The 16,663-nt window shown below is 47.0% G+C and overlaps 1 protein-coding gene across 1 annotated transcript in view; it reads right to left on the bottom strand.

Annotated features, from left to right (window-relative positions):
• Window positions 1-16,663, bottom strand: part of LOC119436396 (uncharacterized) — a 321,501-nt gene that overhangs the window by 267,583 nt on the left and 37,255 nt on the right. The window lies entirely within an intron of this gene.

Raw genomic sequence — 16,663 nt, 5'->3', positions numbered from 1 at the left:
ATACCAAGAAAGGAACTGTTGCCGATAGAGGCGGCTTGATAAGCCGGAAACGACATACGAACCATTAGAGCACTGCACGGGCTCGGGCTTACCCGAAAGCCCGAGCCCGGCCCGGCCCGTGGGCCGGGCCGGGCCGGGTAGCACAGTTTTTTCACGGGCTCGGGCCGGGCTCGGGCACGGCGTGTGCTTTTTGACTCGGGCCCGGGCCGGGCTCGGGTTTTTTGACGCGGGCCCGGGCCGGGCTCGGGCTTTCTGGTGGTGTGCATGTAATGTGCAGCGAGTTATTCTCGGGCGTCTCAACTCTGAAAAACATTATTGTTCGGTCTCGGGCCGGGTTCGGGCCGGTTTCGAGTCGGGCTCGGGCCGGGCTCGGGCCTAAGGTAAAGGGGTGGCGGGCCGGGCCGGGCGGGTAACGTAGATTATTTCCGGGCCCGGGCCGGGCCCGGGTCTCGCCATAAAGGTTTTGATCGGGCTCGGGCGGGCCGCCCAACGTAAAAACGAGCCCGGGCCGGGCCCGGGCTGAAAAAATCGGCCCGTGCAGTGCTCTACGAACCATAGACTAATGGCAAACATCCCGCACTGGGTCGTCGCGACGCCATGGATTTTGGGGGGCATCTGCTCGCGCCCAGTTAATTTTTTTTCTTTTTTTTTGTATCGGTAAATATGAACTACATCGTATTCGAAAGGATCCCAAGACTGAACGTACAAACTTTCGAGAACTTTTTTACCAAGCTACAACGACCCAAATACGACAAAATACTTTAAAGTCTATGACATCACTGTTTTGTTTAGTGTTCTCGAGCAGTGCCCCAACGACGTCATTCTCGGACTCAATATCACACTGACGTGCCAGCGCCAGGGTTCGGCGCGAAATTCAAGCAATGGAACTTTGGCCTACATTTTCTCTTCTAATACTAAACCTATAACGGCGAAGTTTAGTGTCCCTTTAAAATATACTTTTAAAAAAACAGAGCACATCACAATTTCCGCCCTGAACTCATTTAAAAGACTGCGACAGCAGCAGATCGACTCTCACAGAGGGCATTGCCATTTTCTCAAGAACAACTTGGCAATGCGGGCAACGTCGCCATCATCGTGCGCGATAGCGCAGTTGTTAGCACGTCCAGCGCTGCTAACCGCGCATTGCTGCAGGTACATGAGTCGAATCCCGGCGGTGGTGGTAGGAGGCAACAATTTGTTAGCCCTATAGCGGGGGTCAGGCTGAGGAGGTGACTTGTCAACGGCTGTCGTCCTCAGCCTAACGGACGGACGAACACAGCAAACCCATTTTTGAGCTCTTAACCTAAAAGCAAATTAGGAGTAGTATATGGTGAACTAACGGCTCTTACCAAAATTGAAGGATGTAAGGTTTATAACTGGCGAAGCTGTTAGAACCATTGCCGTCCACATCATATAGCGTAAACCGGTTAATGCAATGAAGTGTTCAAAATACTCCAACGCAAACCCATCATGCCGACTGTAGCAGAATGCATAGTCCCGTCCCTCTACTGTTATGATCGTGTGTGTGTGTGTGTGTGTGTGTGTGTGTGTGTGTGTGTGTGTGTGTGTGTGTGTGTGTGTGTGTGTGTGTGTGTGTGTGTGTGTGTGTGTGTGTGTGTGTGTGTGTGTGTGTGTGTGTGTGTCTGTGTGTGTGTGTGCGTGCGTGCGTGCGTGCGTGCGTGCGTGCGTGCGTGCGTGCGTGTGCGTGTGCGTGTGTGTGTGTGTGTGTGTGTGTGTGTGTGTGTGTGTGTGTGTGTGTGTGTGTGTGTGTGTGTGTGTGTGTGTGTGTGTGTCATGAAGAGTAAGACTTGCTGCCGCCATCTTGTGTTCGAGCATGCGTGAAATGAGAATCAGGACTGCTGCATCGACCGAAACAAACGGAGGAAGGTAAAAGCGGAAGCAATTGCGTTTCTTTCTCTTCCTTGTGTTACGGAGAAACGCTTTATTCTCATCGTAAGTGCTTTCTCCTCCATTATGTAATTTAGTTCTTGCCGTTGTTATTGTCGCATTAGCGATCTTTTTTTACTTTTTTTCTTTTTTCTTTCACTCGACAGCATTGGAACGGAGTAACCGAACTCAACTAGTCTTTCTTCGGCGTTTGAAACCCGTCGTCATAAAAACCCAGAAAAGAAAATGCAAGAGGGAAGGGATGACCGATAGAAGTGGCTCCATCGTAGGCCATGGATATCAAGCTGGTCACGTTACGGCAGGCGAGGGGAAAAAATGGCACATCAATTTCGAAGTAAAGAAAGGTTCCCTTATCCGAATGAGGTCATCTTTATTTCACGTTTATCCTTGGAGTATGTACGGTGTTCACCGGATGTCCACAGTTACAAAGGCAATGTCATCAGGACCTCCTTCTCGCTGCGAGACCAAGCTGTACCGACTCCGTGCTTAAAAAAAGAAAAGAAAGTCCCAGTCGTCGCAGTATAGCCATCCATATCATCTCATCAAAAAGCCATTTAGTGCAACGTGTGAAAAGAAACAAATATAAAAAGAGAGCACCCTACCAAGATTCGGGTCGGCTTCCCGAAATGAACGAAAGTGCTTTGAGGTCCAGTGTGTACATTCACGGCCTCTGGATAAAAAATAAGGTGCGGCCGGCCGCGTGCATCGAAAACGGCGTGATGCGCCCTGGCGCCACTAGTCAAGGACTTTTGTCTGGGAACGGCGTAGAAAGAATTTGCGAAGCTTGCACTGGAGGCGTAATGCTAAAGAGACAGCGGAGCTGATGGGCACCTAGCTAGTCCTGGCTTTTCGGCTAGGCTAAGCACTACCAAGTCATCCCCAGCATTTCCCCGAATTTATTCATTATTGATCGATTATCAATTAGCTATTGATTGGCTATCGCAAGGTATTGGCCACGTATTTGGGCTAGGCTAAGCACTACCAAGTCATCCCCAGCATTTCCTGGAATTTGTTGATTATTTGTCGATTATCAATTAACTATTGATTGGCTATCGATTGGCTATCGCGAAGTATTGGTCACGTATTTGGGCTAGGCTATGCACTATACCAAGTCATCCCCAGCATTTCAAGGAATTTATGGATTATTGATGATTATCGATTAGCTATTGATTGGCCATCGGCGACTGACTAAGCTTAAGTAGTCCCAACCATGCTTAGCTAGACTTAGCCAGGCTCAACTTCGCTAGTTCACAGTGGTATGTGCCATTGCGCTTGGACCCTTTCTGCATTACCGCCAAGGTATCGGCCCACACTTTTTCCGACACATCACGATCTTACGGCCGGCTTAAACAGCTCCGCTGTTAGAAAGCGTGAGGAACGCGCTAAGAACGCCGTCGCCCGTGAAAGCCGACGCGTCCCATCCCCCGCAAGTAGCACCGTTCGGGTCAGCCAAGCGGCCGCGAATGCAACTAAGGCTGGGACGCTCGCTGCCATTGCAGCCCGCCTGACGCGGCAGGCCACACCTTTTTTTTTTTTTCTTTTTTTTTTTTTTTTGATCCAGCGGCCATGGTATATTATACACTTCTCTGTCATAAGCTATGGGCTGTAATGAATAGCTTCTTCAGAACTTTTCATTATAAGGCCAGTGCTGAACCGAATGCGTTACATGGGCGCACTTCATCGTACACTATAGCACCAATGTGTGTATCGTGCTGAGCGCCCGCACCCTCTCGGTGATGATAGCCCCAGTGTGTACTATAGTAGCCTCACGGTGAAGCCTGCGTGTAGGCGGTGGGGGTGCTCATTCTGATCGAGTGGGCTTTGTTATGAGGTGCGAAAATGACACCTAAAGAGTGGTTCGGCTGCCACGGAAGAAAGTGGATCGTAAACGGAGCGACGCAGAGCTTTCATGACGCTTCGGGAACGGAACAAAGAAGAAGAGAAGTCGTCACGACGAACCGCGCAAAACGAAGATTCTTGGGTCATATAGCTGGTGCGTGGTCATAATTGAGTACCGAAAACAAAAAAGTCGCAGTTTGGCCCGAAAGGCGAAGCATCGATTGTGATAGCAAATTAGTAGACAGCTATACGAAGTAAAGATAGTAGATTTATCGGCCATATAATGTTGTAAATATTCGCTTACCAACTAAATAAACAAGCACAGTGTCACGCGCGCACAGGTAAACATGAACACATCTCGCTCGATGACCGCGGGAGCTCTTCAAAACGCTGGAGTGAGAAATCGCACCAGCGGCAGCGAGCAGACTGATCTTCGCGCTGGCTCTCGCTTCAACGCGAACTAAACGTTGAATGCGCAGCGCATACGAAGCTACCGGCACTCGGCGAATGCCCTTTAGCCCACAGCAGATCGCTTTGAAGATGAGGCCGCCGCGGGCGCACACTTCAGCCGCGTCGCAGATCGCTTTCAAGATAGCTCCGTGAGCAGCAGCCGCGTAAGCAGAACTCACACTCACCCTCCCCCCCCCCCCCTTCCGTCTCCGTCACCTCCTCCCCGTTCCTCGCGGGTGAACAAAGAGCGTGCGCTTCCGGCAGCCTTCCTCTGTCGCGTGCGCGAGATTAAGCTGCAGTTGCCGGCTCATCCACGCACGCCTTCACTCGCACACACAACGCACGGCACGCGGTGACGATTTTATTATCGTTGGACTTTATACGGAACATCACGGCGACGGAGAAAGTGCGCTTGGAGTGTCTACATAATTGAAATAATATAACAACAAATGCAATTAGAACATAACAATCTAATAAATGAGGGTGGTACTATTTCATTCTTCTTTCTGTGGTTTTACGTGCCAAAGCCAATTCTGATTATGAGGCACACCATAGTGGAGGGCTCCGGATTAATTTTGACCACCTGGGGTTCTTTAACGTGTGGCACTATTTCACTACGGATCAACATCCGCCCCAACAAAGACTGGTGACTCCCAAAACAATGCCGCTTCACAACGAGAGGAGGATGGTACGAAGGGTAGAGAAGGGCGAAAGAAGAAGCGGATCCGCATTCGATCGGCGCTGCAAACGGAGGCCCAGCGGCAGCCAGTGAGCGATCCAGACGCGCGAGCATGGCATGCGCGCGTCTTGAAAATCTGATGCAAGACTCCGGACATGGCACGGCTCTGACTATGTAGCGAATGCTCCCCCTTAGAGAGAAAAAGTGCAGATAAGAGGTCTGGCGTATGTTCTGTGTTACACGCCGTGTGTGTGTTTGTGTGTGTGTGTGAGTGTGTGTGTGTCTGTGTGTGTGTGTGTGTGTGTGTGTGTGTGTGTGCGTGCGTGCGTGCGTGCGTGCGTGTGTGTGTGCGTGCGTGCTGTGTGTGTGTGTGTGTGTGTGTGTGTGTGTGTGTGTGTGTGTGTGTGTGTGTGTGTGTGTGTGTGTGTGTGTGTGTGTGTGTGTGTGTGTGTGTGTGTGTGTGTGTGTGTGTGTGTGTGTGTGTGTGTGTGTGTGTGTGTTGTGTGTGTGTGTGTGTGTGTGTGATCTGCAAAAATAGAACACCCGCCGTGAGAGAGAGAGAGACAATGATTTAATGAAAGGCAGGGAGGGGAGCCCGGTTGGCTACCCTACAATGGGGGAAGGGAAAAGGGGAGAGAGAGATTTAGATAAGAATAGAAAGTCCGCTGTGGATATCGCCGACGTGGCGACAGATCTCTCCTCTGTCACTGACGATCAATCAGTCCGATCATAGACGGTCACTCAGTCCTGTCGTTTTCAAAAATCGCGGCAGCGCTTATGTGGCCTTTTGCAGCTGTGATATTCGACGGCATGGTCCCAAGATCTTGCTCAAAACACCCGCCGTGGTTGCTTAGTGGCTATGGTGTTGGGCTGCTAAGCACGAGGTCGCGGGATCAAATCCCGGCCACGGCGGCCGCATTTCGATGGGGGCGAAATGTGAAATCAACCGTGTACTTAGATTTAGGAACACGTTAAAGAACCCCAGGTGGTCCAAATTGTTCCGGAGGCCTCCCACTACGGCGTGTGTCATAATCAGAACGTGGTTTTAACAGCGGAGCTCTTTAAGCTCTTGGTTAGGCCGCGTAGCGCGAACAAAAAAAAAAAACTGCGCCTGGCGATGACGTCACCGCGCGTTGATAGGCGACGCACGTGACGTCATCGCAGGGCGAGGTTACCACCCTCTCCCAGGTTACCCTCACCATAGCACGCGGGTAACCGCGGGGGTAACACTTAGTGTGCAGCTGCCCCTATTTTTTTTTTTTTTTCACCTCAAACCCACAAATTATTTTTTTAAAAAACAAAACACGGGTGGCAGCGACGCCTTGAAACTCCTGCCCCAGCTCGCCGTAACGTCATAGATTTTGACGCCATCTGCTTGGGCCTAAAGAAATTTTTATATATAGATATGGGTTACATCGTATTCTGAAAGAGTCAAAGACAGAAATTAGGAAGTTTCAAGAACTTTTACTGAGCCAAAACGGCCTAAATGTGAAAAAAAATATACATTGAAATGACGTCAGACTGACGTCCAGGCCCTGTGGTTTCGGTGCGAAATTCAAAAAGGAAACTATGACTGTCATTTCCTCTTCTAATAAACAACCTATTACTGCGAATTTAACGAAATGACAGTTCTTAAAGAATACTTTATCCATATAAACTGATTAAGTGTTTCTCTTTAGTGACCCTTTAACGTCCCAAAGCAACACGCAGGCTTCGAGAGACGCCGTAGAGTGTGGCGCGTTTCTACGGGTTAACTTCGACGAACTGGAGTTCTTTATTCTAAATCTAAGTAGACGAGCGTTCTTGGGAAGCTAAAACAGAGCAGAAGACGAAGTCAGAGAGAAAAAAAAAAAAACACACCCCACAGAGCGCTGCGCTTTGTGGTTTATGTACTTTATTTCTGTCTGTCTTCGTTTTCGCGCTGTTTTGCCATTACAAACCGTGTTGAATCGACTAGCCCAGCGTCGGACGCTAAGAAATTTTTTGTGTGCTGACCCCATCGGAATACGTTCGACGCGACCAGGATTCAAACCTCCGACCTCGTGTTCAACAGCGGGGCGCAATAGAAACTGAGCCATCGCAACGCCTATGATTTGAATTTGACTGCAAAGGAATTACAAGCGCAGCAAGACTCAAACACGCGGAAAAAGACAAAAAAAAGCTGAGGGCTCCATCCGTCACCACTCATCACACGCACGGCGCCAGGGAACCTCTGACTAAATAAATTAATTTTGTATTTTAGAAGTTTTGATATGAGTGCTCTCGCAGTTATCGGCTTCCTTTTGTACGCAAAAGACCTGATGTTATTCTGTGTTTATCTTCTGCGTTATATTTCCCCAGTACACATATGAGCCGTTATAGAGGCACGCCGGAAGTGACCCCTGCTTTTCAGCAAAGAATCTCCTATCTCGCCCGCTGTCTCAGTCAGAACTTCTTAAAGAATAAATTGTTTATATGTATTTCTGCATTCTTTCGCGGCAGAAACAACGAATAATCCCTCTGGACGGTGGCAATCGACATTCTCAGGGTCGTAGGGGCTTACTTCGCGCTGTGAATTAGATAGATTCGGACGTACCCGCGGATATTATAGTCACGTGACGGCTCGGTCCGCGCGCAAGGCCCGACTTTTAAGCCGCCCTCAAGAATGCTGCAGCTTCGCAGAAGCACCAGCCGGCATCAGCAGTGATAGGCATAGCATCTGCCGGTGCACCACGCAGCCCTCGAAGCGCCTTCCGTTTCCCCGCGCTCGGTTCTCAGTCACCCGCCTGCCGTCACACGACCGCTTGCCGAGGGTTTATATATAAGCCGAAGCCTCTACCTCGGGCTGTTTCTCTCGCGCCAAGACGCGGCTGTCAACGTGTCATTCAAGAACGAAAGCGGACTCGCCGGTGCCCTCTTTTGATCACGACCCTTTTTTTTTTTTTTTTGCGCAGCACGCGGATGCGCTAGGTTTTCGTTGCTCCGGCTTCCTCGCCGCTGGCTGTTGAAGACGTAACCGGTCTACCCACGCGTGATCCTTCCGGATCAGACTGCATCGATTCCAGTGCCAACTCATTTTCTAGGAAAATAAGCGTTCCTATTTGAAGAGCGCCGCTATTTATGTGCGGTAATACAAAAGTTTGCCACAGTTGTGTAATGCGAAATTAAAAAAAAAAGAAAAGAATACGTTGACGCGCAATCGCAGATATATTTATAAATTACTATATCAGTCGACTGTACGAAAACGTTACGTTTATTGTATGTTTCGTATAGTTTGTAAAGCGTAGCACAAATCCATTGCTTCGCTCCATCTCTCCCTCTCTCCCTTTATATATATATATATATATATATATATATATATATATATATATATATATATATATATATATATATATATCGATTATGCTTAGGCTTCAACTGAAGTGGCGTATTACATGAATGACAGTGTAAGGCGCACCGTGGAAGGCAAGCATGTGAGAACGGGAGGAACAATGCAGACAACGCGAAAAAGCAGCCACCTGAACAAAATAATAATAATAATAATAATAATAATAATAATAATAATAATAATAATAATAATAATAATAATAATAATAATAATAATAATAAATACCGCAGCTAAGGAAGGAATGACGGTGACCATGGATGGAAATGGAGCCAATACAGCGCCGGGATTCACGCATGCAGGCAGGCGCGCAAGTGTACGGCTTTGCGTTCACTGTTACTGCGTCGAAGGCCAGCCACTCTGAAAGAATGCAACAGGCCGAGAGCTGCCAGCCACAGAAGTCTTGATTGGGTGGAGAAATTGGCTGCATAGAAGCAAGGCTGCGAGCTAATCGACTGAGCTCACTGACGCACAGAGCGTGGAAGAGAGAAACGTTCGGTGAAACACCATCCGCAGAGGTATTCTGGCCACTCGAAGGAACGCCCGTGCTGTTTATATTGGTTATTTGTCAACATAAAAAGTGATCGGCTGCATCTTAATCGCTCGTACTCTATCTTCATCTTTCTTTTTCCCGACATTTTCACTAATGATCTTTCTCCTTGGCGTGAACGTACGCCGAAAGCACAAAGAATCGACAACGACTGTTCGTGTACTGGCGAAAATGAAACGGTAGATAGTGTGTAAGACAGATAACGCCTCCACAGTGTGGACAGTCATGATGGCCCACGTGCGTCACGCGTCGACTTCAGTTGTGCTTTGCGGCGAAACAAAGTATTGCACCAATAATACCATAAAGCGGAGAACATATGGTAATCAAATGTTGAAAAGATGGTGTGTGAAATTGTCAACCTTTCCAATGTCATCAAGTAAACCAATGAATCAATCAGAAAACGAGGACCAATAAATTCAAAGTGACGTGTATCCTGTTGTACGGATATATATATATATATATATATATATATATATATATATATATATATAATATGAAGGCTTTACGTCTCAACTAGGACATCGGGCAACGATGGGTGTATGTGAAGGCGCCCATCTGATTTCAACCATCTGGTTTGTCTTACTGCGATCTCACATGCCAGTAAGCTTTCTTCCCTTATAGTGTGTATAGTATGACACAGCGAGTCCGTTCGTGTTAATTACGTGAGATACGGGAGCTTGTGTATGTCTGGTTATAGGCATGTATATGATCATGGCTATAGCCAAGAATTTCACAGTGCGTCATAGAAGCCCAGCATACACCACGCATCCATTCAACTCTCGGATTCGACACTCTGCTTGGGACGCGGTCCTCGCCAATATCTGTCGTAACCTGTCTGTCGAGTAGCGCAGCTTATATCAGATACTATACGGCTAATTGAACCTTGGTGTTTTAGTTATTTGTCTTCTATAACCCCCCTCAAAAAAAAAAGAAAGGAGGGAAGAACGGAGGTGCTTGCGTGCGTGTACCACTTATAGATGTTACAAGCACATTCGCGGCGGAAGGAAATAACGAAAGATGCGAGGCCGCTGCGGCATCAACAACGCAACGCCAAGAAAAGACAAAAAGTGACAGTGGTAAATGGAGTATAGGCTGAGAATGTGTGGGGGGGTTATGAGGCGATGCGTGAAACTTGGTACGAAAGGATATCTATCCTCGTTACGTTCCCTGCCAAGCAGTGTTGCCTACAGTGCGCGACCGCAACACAAAGGAAAATAATAGAGGGACGAAGACAGTGTGGCATGGCCATGGACCGGCTGATCAATTTTCTGCTACCGACGACACAGTGCTTGTGTGGGCGTTTCCCCTTCACACGCTTCCCAGAAATAACGTCGGCGGCACATCGATGGCCCCTCGGCTGCCTCGGCGGGCGTGAAATGATGCTGCGCGCGCCCACATGTCGGCTCCGAAAAGAACGGCGGCGGCTCGAGAGCGCGCTGCTGGCCCATCACGGGTCCACGACGCTCGCGCAGACAGGACAGTTGGCTAGAGAGCGATAAGGGCGGTCGCTCCTGCGATATACATTGTGCGTACACGGGTCCTGCGAGCGTATGTACATATTTACGCCGGCCCAGCGTGAGTGGATTGGTGTATACGTTCCTGTTTTTTGTGTGCATGCCACCTCCGCCGAGAAGCGTGTGCGCGCTGCCGTTCCGTATACCTACAGAGTACACACCGGCTCGCTCTGCATCGTCTGTTTTGGCCGCCAAGCCACTGCCCCCTAGCCCTTCGCGTGCGATAGCACCTGCGTCGCTACGTTTCTGTACACAGGCACGGCCGAGCCTCTTATCTCGGCGTATCGCGAGCACGCTGTCGCGGACGGAACAGGAAGGGGGAAACGAAAAAAAGAAAAAAGCAACCTTTGCGCAGCGGCTTCCGGGTTAAGCCTTTTGTGAATGGCACGAACGCCTGTGTGCTCTCGTGCATTTAGAGGCGTGATCTCGGAGAAAAAGTGGCGGTGGCGGTCAGAGAGAGCCGCGTGCTATCTCTGAAGCCGCCGGAGTGAATGACGGAATCCGAAGAACGTACGAAGTAACAACGCTTCTTTATGCGCCTCAGTGGAGAATATTTTTCACGTAACAAAGTTAAATCACTGCAGATATATGGATCCTTCCGCAGGCGACATCGTCAATCATAAGCCGCATCACGTGCATCACATCATTTCAAAATGGTGCGGAGCGGTGTCTTTTCCAAAGTATTTTCTTTCAATTCTCGGGGTATTCAATTTTTTGTTTGTTTGTTTGTTTATTTGTTTGTTTGTTTATTTGTTTGTTTGTTATTTTTTGCTAGTTGCGGAAAAAGCACCAGCATACGATAGCTAAAACCTCATAAGAAAGGCTGGTAGTGGTGTATGGGAAGATGATGTAGCTACTGCTACAGGAAGTTTGAGATTGGCAGTCCGGGCCGGCAACTGCTGCTTGCGACCATTTGTTTTCAGGTCACAAAGATTTGTTACCACGTCTTCTTTGATCCTCTGTCATGAAGCGGCGTGACTCGGACTAGAATCATCGCACAAAAGTTTTATTCTTCTTCGGTCATGCAACAATGCGAGCAGAGGGCACGAGATCTTTTTTTCTCACTATGCCAGTCCTCCGGGCAGAACACACGCTACTATAGCAGCCCGTAAATATTCATTCGACTTTTCGCCGCTAGAGCGTAATGACTGTGGAATTCTGCTGAACTCACCACGTCTTTCTCTCTCTCTTTCTCTCTCTCTCCTCTCAACCTTCTATTCCCCTTTCCCTTCCGCCAGCGTATATAGTGTAGCCAACGGGAAGCATTTCTGGTTAACATCCCTGACTTCTCCTTTTCTTTCCTCCTCCGTGTTGTTGACTACACGATGTCCGAGGTTCAATTCTTGGCCACGGAGGCCGCATTCGGACTCGAGCGTAATGCAAGGGTACCCGGGTATACTGACAGTTCAGTGCACGTTTAAAGACCCTGGGCGACCAAATGGAATGAGTGACACGTATATGTTTACGTGAGAGCTAGAAGGCAGTGACGTCACCCGAATTGCTCTTTACAAATCTTTTTTTTTTAAGAAGAAGAAGAAGAGGAAGAACGATGGTAATGGAGGGGAATGCGAGGAGGAACTACAGGGTAACTAGGGAGGTGGGGTGCTACGATGTGTCCTGTTCTAGGGAGAATGATGGAAGTGAAGTGTACAGCTGGCCTTCTTGCCTAGGGTCGGCCACATATGGAGGTGGGAAAGGGCAACTTCGATTTTCCGCTAGCTCCTTGCCTTCATTCCTCCCACTTACGCCCTCCATCCCCCAAACTTCTGCGCATGATTGGGGCATCACCACCTTGAGCTGTTATCACATAAATTTCTAATGCTGCTGCCACTCTCAAAACAGAAAGGGGAGCCAGGCAGGTGCGTTAAGTGCGGAATGGCACGGCACCTTCGCGAAGACACCCGTACAAAAAAAAAGAAAGAAAAAGAAAAAGAATAAACAAAAAAAGAAAAAAAGCTACTGGAAAAGGGAATCCACACGGTGGTACCGGTGGGACATTATGGGGCCTCGGAAAACGACTGGTCATATATTTTTCGCAGTCGGCTTTTCCGAGAAAGAATGTTTTATTGCGCACTCATTCATAGGGAATAGCTTTTCCCATATTTTCTAATCTTAGAAACCCGCCACACGCATAGAAATCTAGTGTCTGCAATTCATTGCGTGTATTTCAGCAAAATTCATTTTTCCTATAGTGTACCTTCCCGCTGGGCAAAAGTGTGGACAGTTGATGAGACCTATATTGTCGGACTACTGCGCGCCGCCTTTCTTGCCTGCTAAAATTAACGAGGGACGATACCGGAAACTTCTTGGAGTCTTCGTTAACGAACGCGTGCCAAAGAAAGTTTATCTGCGTGCCAAGCGCAGCACGGTGTGAAAAGCTTTCCGGATCCAGCAACCACTAACTCACCTGAGGTCATGCAGCAGCTTTACGCGCAACAGTGAAGCGATTATGTGCTCTGTGGAGCTTCCAGCCATGGAATCTCAAAAGCCTGCTCATCGGGAACTGTTGGAGAGAGAGAGAGAGAAAATGCTGAACCACGTCTTGCGCTTTCGTTTGTATCGATGCTGCTCCGTCTTCTACGCTTTCTTATAGCGTGCAGTGACGCGCGATAACGAAATACGTGTGTACGCAGTTGGTAGCAGTACTTTCTACGCTTCTTGCTCCGGAACTTGCGCCAACATCCGGGCACTGCGGCTGCTTAGTGTCTTAACTCCAGACAGGAAAATTTGCGGTTACGGAGTGATTGAGCACTTGCAGTGCAGATCCTGTTGCCCCGAAATGAACCTGGGTGGAAGCGAAAAAAATAGAATAGAGTAGAAGAAGAAAGCAGGGAACGCTTTCCAGAATAACGAATGGAAAGCAAGCTACAAAACTGGAAGAAAGGGCTGTAGAAACAAAATGTTTCGGCACCTTCATGTGTGACGTATACGTCCTGGTAACATTCATGGAGTATTTTTTTTTATTCGGAAAGAAATTGCGGCGTTTTCGCTTTTGTTCTTTAACGCACATGTAAACTAACTTCTGTAGAATGCAAATTTATGTAAAGAGGCTCTAAAGCTAAAAGATGTAGGCAGAAAAGGCGTAGTATGCTGAAACGCCGTTGGCGCGCACTTCAAAACTGAAGTATGCCCTCGTATAGTGAAGTATCAAAACACGATATACAAGCTGCGGCAAGTCGTCCCGACTGAATTCTGCTCCTAGCGAATATCCAATAGGAAAACTAACAGCCTATATAGTTATCGACAACTAATAGCCCATAGTGTAATAAGTTCTTATATGGAGAGTACCAGTAGTTAAGTTAATTGTTGACAATTAGCAGCCAATTAAAGCAAAAATTTGGGTCATAACGTGGTGCCTGTAATTCAAGACAAATAGGTGAAATTATATGGCAGATTTTGTAACATAACGATAGTCTAAATGCTGATCTCCACTGATCATACCAAGCTATGAAGATATCTTGCCTACTACAATTATGCTAGTATTATTATAAACTATTTTGTTGTGTCACGGCATTACTCAACCAGAAACTTCAACTGAAACCTATTAAAATATCGAGCGCCATAATAACTGTCATTCGGTTTCAATTGCATTGCAAATTCCAGCACAAGTACGCCTTACCTTATTAGTCTACTGCTACAACTTACAAGCCAAGCAATTTTTTAATTGCAATAGTTATGATACTTCGACGATGGACCTAGTATTTATATTTACTTGTATAACAGCAAGCTTAAGATTGCTGCCCTGTCATACACAGCGTAACAAGACTCTCTCTCTCTCTCTCTCTCTGTCACACTGTGTATACCCAACACTTCCAGACTGGTGTGTGCAGTTAATATATATTGCCTATAAAAATCATCATCATCAGCGTATATTCCTAATGGACTGACAATAAAAAGTAATAAACAATTTTTACTAGACTTCTGTAAGCTTCTACTATAAGACTTCTATAAGCTTCTAGACTTCTGTAATAAACTTCTATCCGATTAATAAACATATTCTACATCAAAAAAAAAGTTGATTAGGCTAATACAAATCTGCGGTATAACTTTCACTAGGGGTTAACTCATTCGTCCGCCATGCAAATGATTACAAGAGCGCTGCTGCGCGTTTTTCGACATAACAGTGGCGAGAATACTTAATGAGCTTATGTATTTTATATTAGTCAGTGATGCGCATGTTGCTCTTGCTTCACTATGAATATTTTACTGCAAGTGACACTCCGAGGACCAGCATAACACTGCGAGTCTCGCTTTGCTTAATAATGCCCTATCTATATCGCTATCCCTGCGTCGCACTTTGGGTGGAGCTACAAATTTCCCCCTTTTCCAAGTCGCCGTAACGTCCCAAGCCATCGATTCCCTTGACAAACCGACAGGACAAGCACTTATGCTTGTCTTATCTATTCCGTGAGCATGATTTCTGCGCGATGAAAAAAAAACAAGAAAAGGAAAAGAAAAGAAAAAGTTTTGTCAAAGGTATACGAAACCAACGAGATCTCTCCCGTTGCTAAATATTAAGTAAGTTTCGATTGATTATATATCGCTTTTAAAATGTAGTTTCATTCACCTGGCAGAAAAAGGGTTGATTAATAGTGGTGCGAAAAAATGAAAAACTTCATCATTTTAATTATTTTTTTCGCGACAAAATTTCAGTGACGGTACGTCAGTGAGAAGTCACGCACTTCAATGTAGTTACTTGTATCTGGGCCGCTTGGCGCAGGCGAAGTTCTCGAACACTTACTGGGTCAAGCATTTAGTTCTTTCAGAATGCAATGTAGTTCTTCTTTACCGCTAAACAGTTAAATAGACTCCAACAGAAGCCGCCATCATCCATGCCCTCACTGCAATATAGCGCGATAACTTCAGTACGGCGTCGCCATTTGTCTTTATAGAATGTTGCGTCTCCTCTGGCTAACCACGCCTCGTCTCACGGTAACAACAGCCGTTCTGCTACTCCAGAAGCGTAATTTACTAATAGAGCCTGACTTAATATTCCCACTTTAAAGTCTCATTATAAAGGATACGGCTGCACGGATTAGAATACAAACGTGGGTATGTGATATTACAGATCAGTCTAAGAGCGAGAAGTGGAGTTAGGCAAGCCACGTGATATGTAGAACAGATGACACCTGCTCTATGAGAGAAATGCAAGGGGAACCAGGTTGAGGGAGAAGCAGTAGGGGCGGCATAGGATTAGACGCAGTGACGACACTATGAAATTTGCCCGCATGAAAATTGGGTCAGCTGATGCAAGAAACGGGTAACTAAATATAACAAAGAGAAGTCTTCGCCCTGCAGTTGTACCTAAATAGGACGGTGATGATGATCCTGGTGATGATACAAACATGCTTTGTTGTTTCTCACCTCCCGGTGTTGAATTTCCTCTCTCCCCCTCTCTTTCTCACTGTTTCTTCACAAAAGCAAAATACAAGATTGGCGGCAGAAGAACGCCCATGGCGACATTCGTCGGGGACACTGCATCCTCTGAGCGCCTACGCATAACAGGATAAGGCCACTGTTGCAACACAGTTAATGCGAGAGCAACGTTGTATGTAATTAAGCTCCGATGCGAAATGATACACAGTGGCTGTAGTTGGCCTGCCTGTGTAAATAAGATATCGCACAGGCAAGCATAAACCGGCGCACTGTTCCACCTCGTTGGCTTTTGCTCAAAATAGGCGGCTGGCTGGCCCAACATTCCTTGCAACGAACTGGCCGCGCGCCTGTCAGCACTGCAGAACTAGTTTTCAGTGCCCAAGTTTTAAGCCAGGTTCACTAGCTCTACAATGGTATCACTGTGAACGCACCAGTACTGTGTTCACGACAAGTCAAGTTTGTTTACAACGCACAGCCTCCCTGTTCTGGCCGCTTTAATTGCTTTAATTACTCCGCTACATTTATTAATATCTAGCACAGTAGAAGAAGCTGCATATACAAACGTTCGCAGTTTAATAAAGCTCTTTACCGCCAGAAGGAAAATGTGGACTAATAAAGCCCCACATAGCAATCTTCATTAGACTCTAGAGCGACGGGTAAGACTTATTCGGCGTTGCTTTTTATCACATAGCCAAGACCATGTGGCACAGAAAGCCGGAATTCCTTTTTTTAATAGGGTATTTCGTGTAATCTACATCAAAGAAAGGTTATTTTCTTTCTCAAGACAGATACTGATAATTCGGCTCCCTGACATTCCAAGGCGGCATAATTTGCCAGCAATACGCATATATACCCTGCGATGAATCTAGTGTTCACGTGCTTCCCTGCGCCAGAAGAGTTGATCATAGCGACAGAAATTGCGACTAACGTCGATATAAATTAACGATTAAATCCTGTAGGCCTAAACAACAATTAAACTTTCA

The sequence above is a fragment of the Dermacentor silvarum genome, chromosome 1, assembly GCF_013339745.2.
Source record: "Dermacentor silvarum isolate Dsil-2018 chromosome 1, BIME_Dsil_1.4, whole genome shotgun sequence".
Classification (NCBI taxonomy): domain Eukaryota; kingdom Metazoa; phylum Arthropoda; class Arachnida; order Ixodida; family Ixodidae; genus Dermacentor; species Dermacentor silvarum.
This window is presented reverse-complemented; position numbering and strand designations above follow the sequence as displayed.